The sequence below is a fragment of the Phalacrocorax carbo genome, chromosome Z (genome assembly GCF_963921805.1).
Source record: "Phalacrocorax carbo chromosome Z, bPhaCar2.1, whole genome shotgun sequence".
Classification (NCBI taxonomy): Eukaryota; Metazoa; Chordata; class Aves; order Suliformes; family Phalacrocoracidae; genus Phalacrocorax; species Phalacrocorax carbo.
In genome coordinates, this window is record NC_087548.1 from 76,039,862 (window position 1) to 76,054,169 (window position 14,308).

Sequence of the window (14,308 nt, forward strand, 5' to 3'; positions counted from 1 at the left end):
AGCCAATTTAATAAATGATAACTAACAAATGTGACAACAATTAACTTCACATATGAAAGATTAAAAAACCCAGTAGTTTAGTATTATTTTGGAAATAGGCTGGAAATTAAAAGCTGATTTTTTAATTTGAAAATTATATAGATGTGATGAAATGAGCCTCAGTAAACAGTGAGACAAAAATATATCTGAGAATGTCAGTTGACAAAGTAACTGCAAATACATAACTCTGTCTTATACTTAAAATTTGCATGCATTTTATCAGGGAACTGAAGGTTTCTTTAGAAACTACTAACATGATGAGAGTAAGGAAATAAACCAGGTGTCCAATAAGCACTAAAATTGTACCTAAAAAGCTTGGGTCATCATTCTCTGAAATGCAACCACTCCTTCCGTGAAACATGGCAGCTGTTCAAAACCAAGTTGCAGGTCAAGGAGATCCTGCGTCGTAGCTGCCCACCCTATAACCTGAAGGCCACAGGAGTCCCTCAAGGCAGTTCCAAGAATGTCCACAATTCTTTGAGGAAAGAGAAAAATCAGATGGTCCCAAAGCAATTGTTTGAAGTTAAATTGTCCAAGACTCCAGAGTATCATGAAATTCAGGAGAACCATCAGCACTCAGAACTGCAAGTTTGTATCTAATCTGAGAAATACTGACTTTATCGATAACATTAATGGAGGCTGGATCCAGAAGATGAATGACGAGTACTTTGCATCTGATGCTGTAAAGATTAACGTCATGATAGATTTTATATGGTGAGTAAGAAACCCCTGGTGGGTTCAGAGGAACCGCTGTCAATTACTAAGCTTAAAGAGATATGCACATCATATAAATTTTGATGCCTGAAATGAAAAGATTATATTCTTAAGTAGTTGATAGTATGAAAAACATTTCTCATTAATATACTAGCCCAATTCACATACTGGGTTTTTAGGGTTTTAAGGTATGTTGCATAATGGAAGAGGTAGATTCATGACTCTTATCTGTCATTTGTCCTGCCGTAAAAGGTACCTGAATTTGACCATGCCTCTACCACAGCAGCATTCTACAATCACATTTTGATTGAGTTTACTCTTCAAAAAATGGTATTATAAAAACACACCATAGGAAGGGAGAAGAGCCCTGGTGGGGATGAACAAAGTAACCTTTCCACTTTCCCACTTACTCAAATGTAAATACAAGTGTCAAAGGAGGAAGTGGTTTGCCTAGGTTTACCTGAAAAATAGAGGCAAAGGATTAGATTTATATGTCTTGCATTAAAACATACTTTCTTAATCCAAAAGGCAAACATACTTTCTACACCAAGAGAGTAAATGAATTAGAATGATCTCCTTCTGAGCACCTGGACTTGGTGTCTCTCAGCTTAAGCACGTGCTTGAGAGCAGCATTCTGCAGAATACCCTCAGCCTAGACAATCGTCATCTGGCAGCAGTTAGGTGCAAAAAAAGTCTTTCAACTAAGTCAGACATCCCTCCTCAGTGTGTCACATAGTAGGATTTGAAAGCCTAGCTATAATCTCATTTTAACTTTAGCTTTTAATTCTTTACAACGAAGGTATGAAAAGTTTCATTTTCTGAATGATTCAGAACTATTTTTCTGATAAAACTTAAAAGTGGTGGAGAATTTTTCTCAGGAGAGTGGTTGTAGTAGCCCCTTGTTAGGACATTTTCCCTTATTAGTTTATTTATTGCACTTACACAACTGAATAAATGGAAGTGGGATTTGTAGTAGAAACTTTTCTCCACTGAGTGATATGATGCCTTTCCTAGGGAAGTGTGCTTTGCCGTGCTAGGATAACAATTTCCTCTGTCTCCCTGTGTCGTGGTTCAGCCCCAGCCAGCAGCCAAGTACCATACATCTGCTAGCCCCAGACAAACTACTACGAAGAAATTTAACTCCATCCTGGACAAAACCAGTACACCCTTGTATGTCTTCATTTTGCATCCACTGCACAAACACCTATTCACTTTTAAACAAGCAAAGAAATAAATATGTATGCTTACTCAAACACTCAAGCTGCATAGTTCATGGGGTATCACATTCATACAAACCTGTTCATTCCCTTTGACGTCATATTTTCTCCACTTGACACCTGGTTTATTGCTTTATAAAAGACTGCAAAGGTACCCTTGTACTCACTTTCATTGCTTAAAAGAATGAAAGTTTAGTGAATTGTTATGCAGGTTAGATACACATAACATTACATTATACCAAATGATGGGTTTGTATTTGATAGAAACACGTTAACCTTCACTTTAAAAAGGCTAGATCTCCTACTCTGGCATGATCTCTGCAATCACCTCATTTTGTGTTTATTCTGTTAATAAAAATATTTGTGTACACAGCTGACTGCAACATATATTTTCTACACCTTATGACTTTTTTTCCTGAGTAACTAGATTTTCCCCCTATATAAATGAAGCTGTGATGGCAGAAGATACACAGAGGTACAAAACTTCACTGCTTAATCCTCTGTAGGTAATTGGGTTAAATGGGACCTCCAGCTGTTGCTGTCTCCTGTTGAATACTTCTCCTCATTTAGGGTCATTGGCCAGGAAGGCTGGTGTAAAACTCTGCCTCCTGATCTCTAGCTCATGGACAAACCACCGCACAGGCTATTGGAGCAGTTCCTAAACTAAGAAGGAGTTGTTTGGCCACGTGTCTCTGGATGATGTCTTCTTCATACTGGGATGGATAATTTATTACTGAATTAGTAAGATTGGACTAGTATTTGCTGATTCTTTTAGTGCAGGTCCACTGGTATACCTGGTTGTGGAATAGAGCCAGTTTTGAGAGGTGGTGGCACAAAAGCACAGATGGACATTTAGTATGCAATACAAAGAGCATAAAACCTGTCCGTAAGATGGATAAATACAGAGGAGATGATCATGGGAAAATATTGGTGAGCGTGCTGAGATGTTTTAACATACCAGCTGCTGAATCAATGCTTTTAAAACTGTTTTACAGATATCACAGCAGCAGAGATTTTTAGGAGAGGATCATGTCATTTTAATGCTCACCTCCGAGGGGTCTGTCATCCAGTTTGATGTACACCATGTTGGGTTGTTGAATACTGATTTTTGTTAGCAACTTGGAAAATAGAAGCATAGTGAATAATATGTCTTGTATTGCAGCACCTGAAACTCAGGCAGTGGGAGGAAAGGTTCTTTTATGAACACATCCTTAAATTTTCCATTAAGGCTTGAAAAGAGATGCAAAAGAGGTGATTTTAGCTTTCTTACATAACTATTGCGGAAGAAGAGTGCTTTCATGTTTTTGTGTTTGTAACATTTGTAAATGAAAACTCAGGAGCTGTATTGAGTAAAGCACATACAGTTAAATCACTTATATTTTACATTTTATGACATGATTGAGTTGTGAATTATGTTCATTTTCATTACATTTACAGGCTGGAACAGATGGTGGAGTCTTAGTTACAGGTATCGTGCCTATGACTGTAACATTGTTTGTGCCAGCATAGCTTTCTTGGATGGATTCACTGTCTGAATTGTGCTGGCAGAGTCAAGAGCATTGTGGGCTGGGCTTGGAATGCAGATCCCAGATGGACACTTGAGGATGATCCAAGAGCAGGTGACTTAATTTACTTCTATCTGCCATACTTTAGAGTATGCAGCAATGTCTGATTAATAGGGCTACTGGCTTTGTACTCAGGAGGCTTGGCTTCTAGACCAAATCAGATCAAACTGTTCCTATTTTCATTGCCCATCTAAAAAATGTGAATATTTGTCTTTCTGGCAAAGTTCTTTCAGATGTTTAGGTGAGTAGAATTAATGTGATTGCTACAGTTCTGGAGAACTGGGATCTCTGTTCTCCATGTGTGTCTGTAAGCAGACATATATAAAATGTGAACAATGACACTAGAACAGAAGCCAGATGCTCATTTGTGCTTCTGAAATGGGACTAATGGGTGATCAGTCTTGATTGGAAGCTTTGAGTACAATCGTTTTAATAGTTCTTCATTTCTTAAATTGATTTATAGAGTGATAATGCAAGAATATCGTTAATCAATAGATTAGGTGTTCTACAACATTCTAATTTGCATACCTTTCTTCCTTTAAAAATTTTCTTGAGAAAGCCGTCTAAAATAACACAGCATATTTAATGCTACATACATCACGGTCGTTGGCAAACGCCACAGATCGGTCCACAGCTGTTAAATTCAGATTTCCAGCCTGACAGAACTCTTCTGTATACATGTGAAGTGAGCTGATGGAGATTTTCCTGCCAAGGAATGCATGTGAAGTTATACATAGGATATTGTCCTGCAGCTGGAGTGTGTAATCTTGTGAGATGTCATTATGCTATTTGTGCTTGTCATCCATTCAAACAATGTATTAAACTGGAGATTAACTATTGTTAATTGCACAAGAACTAGCAATCAAAATAAGAACATAACTTATTGTAAATTCGGTTGCACAGAGCAGGCTCATCAGCGTGATCTGCATGTGCACTTACATGATCTTAATGTAGGCAAATGTTTATCTGTGACACATGAGCCCAAGCATCTCTTTAACACAGTGTTATGAGACCTTGTAGTCATATCCACAAATAAGAACTTCTCATTCTGCCCAAGCCCAAAGAATGTAGCCCAGTCTGTGTTTGTGTTTGGGCTCTTTTCACAGGACTGAGGACAAATTTATTGATAAGTGAATTCTAACTTACCAGTCTGTCACTTCTGTTGTATGTTTATTGAAAAGTTTATCTTTTGAGGTAGCTTTCTACCTACTTTCTAGAAAAAGATTTGTGACAGCTACTACAATGTGCAAATCTTAGTTTTGTGCAGTGTCAGGATAGGTAATGTTATTCTGACATGCATTTACAGGTTGATTCTTTTGAATCAAGTCCTCCGTGCTTTATTTTTTTTGGTCAAAGGAGTTTTCACCTCTGGATCAACAAACTGGCATAAGAGATCTTCAACAAGACAGGGAGTATCAGAATCTGAACTTTTTACTATTTTTCTTCAACTCTAACTTAATTCTTGTAGGCAGCTACCAGAACAATAACAAGTGCTTATAGAAAGACCTGGCAGAGCTCTGTAACATTAGTAGATGCATCAATTTTCATTTATTCACACAGTCACTTCTTAATATCTCTTGAAGCACCTAAATATTTGTAAATATTTGGCTGAGCAGGCACAGGATGCTGGTAACAGGATGCTGTTATATTCAATAACATTTGGATCTGGTCTCAAAATAAATAAATGTGTACAAGTTTGATTTATAGTTTGGGCTATCTGAACTGATCCAAATAACACTGCACAAACAGCCGACATATTTAGCAACAACATGTGGTCCAAGCAGGTCTATTCAGGACTTTTCAGCCTGACCCATCTGTTTTCCACAGAGTTGTAATACATAAATGCTGATCTATGAGAAGGCAAAAAATAGGCAACTCACCATGGCAGAACATTACGTTTGTTGTGACTGGGGATTCAGCATTAAAGTACTTAAGAATTTGTCATGAATGGTCTGCATTTGGTTCAGGAGGGCACAAAATGCTACAGAACTGGCTGTGAATCAGGGGGCAGCATCATTCTTCTCATACATGAGTCTCTCCACAATACGGATATCCACTTCATTTGTTTAAATAGGTTTTTGAGTCATGTTGTTAGAAATGTTTTGTTTCCCATCTGTATAGCTAATATAAAAATACAGATTGAATAATAATGAATATTGGCTTTTATTCATGGTGATTTAAACATGTAGCACTGATTTATCTGATGCTTGGTGCATATAGAAAAAACGTGTTTAATATATTTACTCATGAATTTTAATGTAACCAAAATTTGGGAAGACATTTTCCCCTTATTAAAGACATATAGTTCTTACCAGCAGCTACAGAGGTATGTCTATTAACTGAGTACTCATAATGCTGACTCACTTGGTGTAATGAAGCTCTGAATGTGTAAGTGACTTTCCAGTTTCTACCTGTATTTATACTTTTGTCATTTCCTTCATTGACAGGTCAAAAGAAATCCAAAACAAGACTGACTCATTATCAACTTTTTTCTATGAAATGGAGAGGAAAAAGTGTTTTCTTCCTGTAAACTGTTTTTCTTACTCAAGGGCTGTCAGTCACAGACTGGATTTTAATCTCATTTCTAGCTCAGAAAAATAGGAAGTTCACATCTTGCATCCAGCTATAAGGGGCTGGTGGTTCCTGTTAAGCTGTAGTGTGTAGAGCCACATAGCCCAGTGAATAAGGTTTTGTCATACTGGCTTTGTGCTAAGCTAAAAACACAGACCTTTGGATTCATCAGGCCTTCGCCTGATTTATGTCATCTACTTGGTGCTTTCTTTCAGCTTATTTAGATGAAACATAAATTGCTTAAGAGTTGGATGACTATTATCTAATTTGGTTTAGCTTTTGCTTAGCTGTGTACAGTTCTGTAGTGTAAGTCCTACTGTTACATATCTCTGCATCAGGAGATAACAATAATCCGTTGTTAGTTATTCAGTGTAGAATGAACTGTCAGCAACACTGGAACAAAAATGCTGTACAGAAGAGTTACAGGCATTGGACGATAGCAAAGGCCTTGCAGCTGTTGGTGTAGGAGGATATCAAAAGCCATGGCTACAGACAGCTCACCAATGATTGGCTACTGGTCATTGGACTAATATGGTCTTGGCAAGTAGGTAAAGCTAGTTTTCTGGATAACAGAGAAAACAAAAACCACGTATCCAGCAAATGTTATATAGTAAATTTGGGTATTAGGTGAACTGTGAATCACTGAAAATCAAGAGAACTGTGTCAGCAACCATACAAAGATGAATCTATGTGGATGCAGAGTGAGAAGGAAGACCCACCCCCACTCCCTGATGTCATACTCCTCCTAGCAAAGGACTTGGGATGCTGATGTGTCAGCTTAAACTGATGAGACCCCCCCACATTGATGTTGGATCTTAGGAGCAGAAGGGTGAGCATGGCAGGGTGAGAAAGGGGTAGGTACTGGAAATTTTGTATGTATCAATTTTAATTTTATCACTATGATGAATGAGCTTTAATAACTGGATTATTTTAGCTATGCATTAATAGCATTGCAGCTGGGCTAACATAATTCATTGATTATACTTTGCAGTCTTTAATTAGTCAAAGAATTGACTTTGCATATTATGTGTGTTTCCTTGGCTCACGTTAAGTACAAAAATTGTAGAGAAACAATTCAGTGGAAAATGTCAACAAACGAAGCTGTAATTTGGACATAACAAATAGATTTCAGGTGGAGTAGCATTTGTCTGAATATATGTGTTTGCTGCTTTTATAATGGTTGACAACTTTATTTATAGCAAATACTCCTGAGGAATTTTGCCTAGCAGAATCATGTTACCACTTAATTCATTAAGCATACAGTTTCATTAAAAACAACAACAACAACAAAACTCCCCAAAAGCCCCACCTTATGACATAATGCAAGAACAGGTGAATCCTGGTTTGGTCTATTTGTAGGGAAATAGTATGAAGCTAGGGGGTTAACTTGCCATGTATTAATGTAGAAGACCCTGATTTTGGGGGGGCTTCTGATTAAGCCTAGTTGCTGGCCTTTGGGCAAGACCAAAGGTCACCCTAAACCTAGCTAAACCGGCCAGTTTAGCTTGTTAGGAATGGTTAAGGAAGGGCAGTTGCTAAGAAAAGGCTGTGGAAGGGAACGAAATGTCTCGCACTGCTTTCAGGTATCTCTGATTCTCAAAAGGTGGCTGACCAGGGCTACGTGAAAGCCCAAGACTGCCACACTCACAATCCAGGATGAGGGTCAGGCACACACTGAAGCAGGATGCCTCAAAGGCTCAGCCTCGCAGCCTGTGGAGGGAAGCTCCAAGAAGGCCAACAGGATGCTGGGTTGCATCAAAAAGGGCATCGCCAGCAGAGATAAAGAAGTCATTATCCCGCTCTACTCAGCGCTTGTCAGGCCACACCTGGAGTACTGTGTACAGTTCTGGTCCCCGCTATACAAAAAGGACGTGGACAGGCTGGAGGGGGTCCAGAGAAGGGCCACCAAGATGATCAAAGGACTGGGAAGCTGCCATACAAGGATAGGCTGGTAGAACTGGGTTTGTTCAGCCTTGAGAAAAGGAGGCTTAGAGGGGATCTCATCCCCGTGTACCAGCACTTATAGGGTAGCTACAAAGAAGATGGAGACTCCCTTTTTACACGGCGTCATATGGAGAGGACAAGGGGGGATGGACACAAATTGCTCTTGGGGAGATTCCGATTGGACATGAGAGGGAAATTTTTCACAGTGAGAACAATCAATGATTGGAATAATCTCCCCAGGGAAGTGGTTGACTCGGCCATGTTGGACACCTTTAAGAGTCATCTGGAGAGGGTGCTGGGCCATCTTGTCTAGACTGTGCTCTTCCTATAAAGGTTGAACTAGATGATCCCTGAGGTCCCTTCCAACCTGTGATTCTGTGATTCATCTGGTCCTAAAGCACCAACAATCATGAATTAAGATCAGCATGAATCAGCTCTATATCTTGTCAAGACTTTACCAGAGCAATGAAGCCTGAGCCCTAACTGAGCAGTTACCAAAGTCTAAACTAACTATCAGGCATGGCATCAAGATGGCCAATGCATAGTGTGTTTGCATGTGTACCTCTAGAACCTGTCTGTTCAGGTTGCTCTACCAAAAATATGGATGTAAATAAAAGTTAATTATTTGCACTAATGAGGTGGTTGACCTTGGCTGGCCACCAGGGGCTCCACCAAGCTGCTCTTTCACTCCCTGCCTTCAGCAGGATGGGGAGAAAATAAGGTGAAAAACCTGTAAAACAAGATAAAGGCAGTTTAATGAAAAGAAGAGTAAAGGCTGTGCACAGCATCAAAGAAGAAAGAACAAAACCAAATATATATTTATTCTTACTTCCCATCAACAGGTGATGTTCAGTCAATTCCTGGGAAGCAGGGCCTCAATATAGGCAGCAGTTGCTTCAGAAGACAAATACTTTAATAACAAATGCCCACCCCTTTCCCAGTTGTCTTTCTTCCTGTTAGCTTTCATTGCTGAACATGATGTCATATGTTATGGAATATCCCTTTGGTCAGCTTTGGCCAGCTGTCCTGGCTATATTTACTCCCAACCTCTTGCCCCCCCCAGCCTACTGGCCTTTGTGGAGGTGTCATCGGAGAAACAGTTTCAATCTTGCCTGAGCACTGCTCAGCAACAGCCAAAAGACTTGTGCATTGTCAACATTCTACTACAAATTCAAAGCACAGCGCTAGAAGGGCTTCTATAGCAAAAGTTAGCTCGATCCCAGCCTGACCCAATATAACCAGGTAGATGGTATCAATTCACACAAGCTCCAGTAGCTTTCCCTGTGGGAAGAAAAATAATCCAACTGTACTTTAGAAGCTGTTGAAAACAAAAGCAAAAATAAATATGTCTGAAGCAAGCAGCTCAGACGGATGGACTAGTTTGTTTTTCCTGCTTAGTACCCACACAACATCTAATGAGGAAACTTAAAACCCCAAACAAACAATCAACACTTAAAATGTATGGCATTCCCATCAGATGGGAATGTGATACTTTAGATATGATATTTTCCTGCTGACAGGTGATCCTGACAGCAGTAGGGTCTATGATTACAAGTAGCAGCACATCAGAAATGGAGAGATGCGCGCATCAATTGAAAGTACAATTTAATGTATTTAAAATAAAAAGTTGTTTTTTTTTTTCTGAAATCTTTGCACAACAATAGGAGAATTCAGTGATGTACAACAAAACTCTACAGGGAATTGTTCTAGCAACTGTTCTAGCAAAATGGCCAACTAAGCTTTCAAAGTGGAATGCAAATGAATTTTGTGTCCCCCAGAGAAACTGCTACAACAGTCTTGACATCACACCTTTCTTTTTAAAATCAAACTGATCAAAGGTTTGTGACTGATTGTGCACCCTGTGGGAGAACACCATAGAAGGGGCATAAAAAGGGCATTTTATTTCAAGAGGAAGAAGTAAAAGCAACCAGGCAAAATAATAAAACCAAAAGGTTAAGGTACTTGTGAGGTGAGACCAGGAGAAGTAGCTTTTCTCAGCACCCCGTTGACAGAAAATCCCTGAACAAAGTAGATGAAATGTGATGCTATGGTTTAATATCCATTGAGGAGAAATACTCAACTCTATGACTGTGTAACTTTGCCATCACAGAACAATTCAGTGCAACTAGGTTTCTGCTGTGGCCTGAGACAGAAGAAGTATATTTAAGGTTGCACCAGTCCTGCTGATCAGGGTGAGAGTAGGACTGGTGTGTGACTACCTGTAGTTGGGAGATACCATGAGCTGAATGTCTCTGGGAGCCTAGAAACGTGGGATTTCAATAATCATCCTTGGACAGTCTGCCTGCTGTATATTAATTCAATGTGTTAACTCAGAAAAACAAACTTACCAATGAAAACAACTTGTTTATTCCAGAGATTCAAGTTTCAGCTCTTGAGTGCAAACTTGGATACAGTTGCAGTAGGTGAAAACAAAACACACAAATGTCAGCAAAGTGTTTTTCTGGGGCTTATTTAGCACTTCTGGTGAAGCTGTGGCTGGAAGGGTTTAGAGGACAGAATCCATATGATATATTATCTTTGCAGGTGTTGGGACTTATATCTGCGCTTTTGTACACATGATATATTAGCATTACAGGTGACAGGACTGGTATCTGTGCTCTTTCAAGAAACTTTCCTATCTCTTTATCTGGTTATCACACTGAAAGGTGGAACTGAGTATAGGATATGCTGAAATAAATACAGGTGTAGGATACAGGATTTTGCCTCTAGCAGTCTGTTGTTCTGTGTCTTATGCTTCTAATAGAGACTTCTTGGAGAAAAGCATCTTGTTAGGCCCTGTGTATATACACTGCCTAGTACAGTAGTATCTGTGAATTGCTATTGTAACTTTAAAAAAAATATTGTCATATTTATAATGATGAATATTTGTGTTTATACAATATGTAGAATCCACCTTGGCTGCATTAAGCACACGAAACGTGTTCCAAAGTATCTTCCTCCCTCAGAGTGTTTACAGCATTGACACTGAAAAAATATTTTCTTAAGGTGTGGGAATGTGAGACCTCATAATGTGTCTGCTGTGATATTATTTGGGCCTCTTACAGCCCTGCAAACCAGCCAGTACACGAGAGTCTTCCATACTCTGAAGGACTGATAAAAAAGTCAGATGAAGTCCCTACTCTGAATCAAGTACAGCTGAGATTTGAAGCTGGGCTTTCCTCCTTCTGAATGGGCCAGAGGTTACTCTGAGCAGCAGGAAGGTCAATATCTGCATTGGATTTAACAAGCGTTTCTGCAGTCGGTTTGAAAGTTTCTCTGCAATGGCAAAAAAAAAAAAAAAAAAAAAGAAAAGAAAAAAAAAATCACTGCAATGGAAGAAAGGTCCCATGGTGATTGTCCATATTGTCCTGAGGTCAGGAGCAGGTAAATCTCCCACACAGGCTGTCAGGAAAGCAGTTAGAAAGAGAGGTTGGCATCAAATGAATTTCTGTCTGCATTTCCTTGGAAAAGTGTCAGAACTGACACTTTTTCTGAAGAATTGGATGAAAATCTGCTTAGTTATGAAATAGTTCAGCATTTGTTAGTGAGTAGCTTCATGTTCTCTTGTGCAAGGCAAGAATTCTTTGTGTAAGTTTTGGATGTTGCAGATAAACAGATGGAAGAAAACAGAGAAAAGGAAAAGGAAACAGAAGCAACTCAACCAGCTTGTCTCTTCTTTGGGATTCCATGAGTTTAGTTGTTCATTTCTGTCTTCTTTTGCAACTCCTGCCCATTTGAATAGGGTATGTCAAATCCAACTCGGAGAATTCAGCAAGGGAAACTTTGAGATACCTTTGCAACAAGGTGCCTTAATAACTAGTAAATATGGTTGCTCTACAAAATCACAGTATCATGTGTCAAGATATTTCCTACCTAGCACGGTAAAGTAAAATGAAATTCCCCCTGCTCTATTAAAAAAAAGAAAAAAAAAGAAAAAAAAAGAAAAACTACAGAGACCTTGTGAATGCCTCAGACTGCTTTCTTCTTTGGAGAAGTTGTTAATCCAGTGAGCACGTCATTCATTTTCACTGTCAAAAATGGTATCCTGTACTTCAGCCTTTTTGGTGTCCTGTGTAACCAGGTCCCTCACCTTGTTCAGCAGTGGGCCCACATTTTCCCTAGTCTTTCCTTTGTCACCCATGTCCTTATAGAGCCCCTTCTTGTTGTCTTTGACATCCTGGGCCAGAATAAATTCCACTTGTGCTTTGGCTTTCCTAAACAAAAACATGCATGATTGGACAATATCTCTGTATTCCTCCCAGGTTTTGTTTTTTATTTTTTTACCCTTTGCATTTAAAAAATGAAACGTAAATTTGATGAAATATGTGTTCTCTTTGTGTCTGCCAGTTGTAGCTCAGGTTTGGTAGAGAAGCTGTAGGTAGGAAGGATGAAGAAAACAGTGTCTTGGGAGACTATGATTTTCAGGACCATGGTTTTGCTGATAATACCATGCTACTTGTACTGAAAGATACAGTTTCTAAGAGAAAGCAGATCATTCACACAAATTCTAACAGTGTGCAATAAAATCAGGGAAGACAAAATAAATGAGATTTTAAAATGCTGACTGTGCATCAGAAAAGCCATGTTACAAGATTTTCTTCAGCAAGGGGGAGAGCTCAGCTACATTTAGAAGAAACTGAATGTGTCTGAAGACCTAAATGTAATAAATTCCAGGCAAAGAAAAAAATTGTCCTTAACTTGCATAAGATTTTAATAGAAGCACAGAAAGAACTGAAAACATTGATGCCTTCATGACTGACTGTTTAAGACAATATTTCCTATGACTGTTTTATTACCATAGATGATGAATGCTTATCCACAGTAGCTTCTACTGCAGTGAAGTGAGTAACCAGTCTTGTCAGCATGGCTATATTGGCACCAGAAATTTTAACGTACTGAAAGGATATATTTACTTGATTAATAGTGTAGAAATGGTATCTCAAGCCACTCAGTTCCTTAAAGACAAATAGTCACATACAGTTAAAAAGCTGCTATGTTGTATATAACAGCTACCTGATGCCTGAAGATAAACTCACTTCTTACAGTCCAGAGGGAACTGCTCATCTCCGTATGCTAATACTTCTTAGAAACATAGACAGAAAGCCCCTAACTGAAAATGCTTAATCAAATTTCTCATCTTCAGGTATTACCATGAGAACCATAGCATTTAACAGTGCAAAATAAACAATAGTGTCTCCACCTTATTCTAACCTAAAAATTAAATTAATCCTCACTTACCTTGTTATCACTGAATGTAGCAAAATGGCCAAGCAGTTCCTCAGATTAAACAGTTTTTTTCTTCTGTTTCATAAAGTCAGTCTTTCTTCCCCTGATCTCAGTATGCTTGGGTAGAAATGACATTTCCTTAGGTATGTTATGATAACCATCCTGCCTATTGGCCTCCTAAGGTATAAGACTGTCTGTTTTATGGCAGCTCAGAACACCACGCAGTCAAGGCCAGTGTCTCTGACACGGCCAGTTGGAGATGCCTGGGGAAGAAGAAATTAATAAAGAGAACATATAGTAACACACTCCCCATCCCACCACTGTGTTTTGCTGAATGCCAAGAATTTCAGTCTCAGAGTAGTCCTGAGTGAGAAATGGTATGTTGTGTCCCATAATAACCGAGGCAATTTTTCCATGTATTTTTCTAGTTGTCTTTTGAATCACTTTAACATCTGCACCATAGCATGCCCTGGCAAAGGATCTCATAGCTGACTAATCTTCTGAGTGGAGATAAATAATTTCATTTTTAACTCAATGGTTTAATTAAGCTACACATTTTATTACCACAGCTAGAAATCAAGAGGCATGAATAATTTTCAGCCAGTGCCAGTCATCCTGGATTTGAACACCTGACCTCTGTGCACCTTGCTGCAGCCAGCTGGCAGCTAGAAACATGTTACTGTACAAATAAATAGATTTATTAATGTCTTCCATCTATAGCAGATACAGTCTTTAAAGGAGCATCATAGGCTTCTTCACTGAAGGAGGCATAACTGAAAGAATGTGTGCTGCTTCACTTTACAGCAAGTGTCATGGTTTAGCCCCAGTCAGCATCTAAGCACCACAGAGTTGCTCACTCGTTCCCCCCACCCCAGAGGGGTGGGGGAGATAATTGGAAGAGTAAAAGTGAGAAAACTTGTGGGCTGAGACACAGACAGCTTAATAGGTACAGTGAAAGCCACATGTGCAAGCAAAGCAAAACAAGAGATTTATTCAATGCCTCCCATGGGCAGGCAGGTGCTCAGCCGTCTC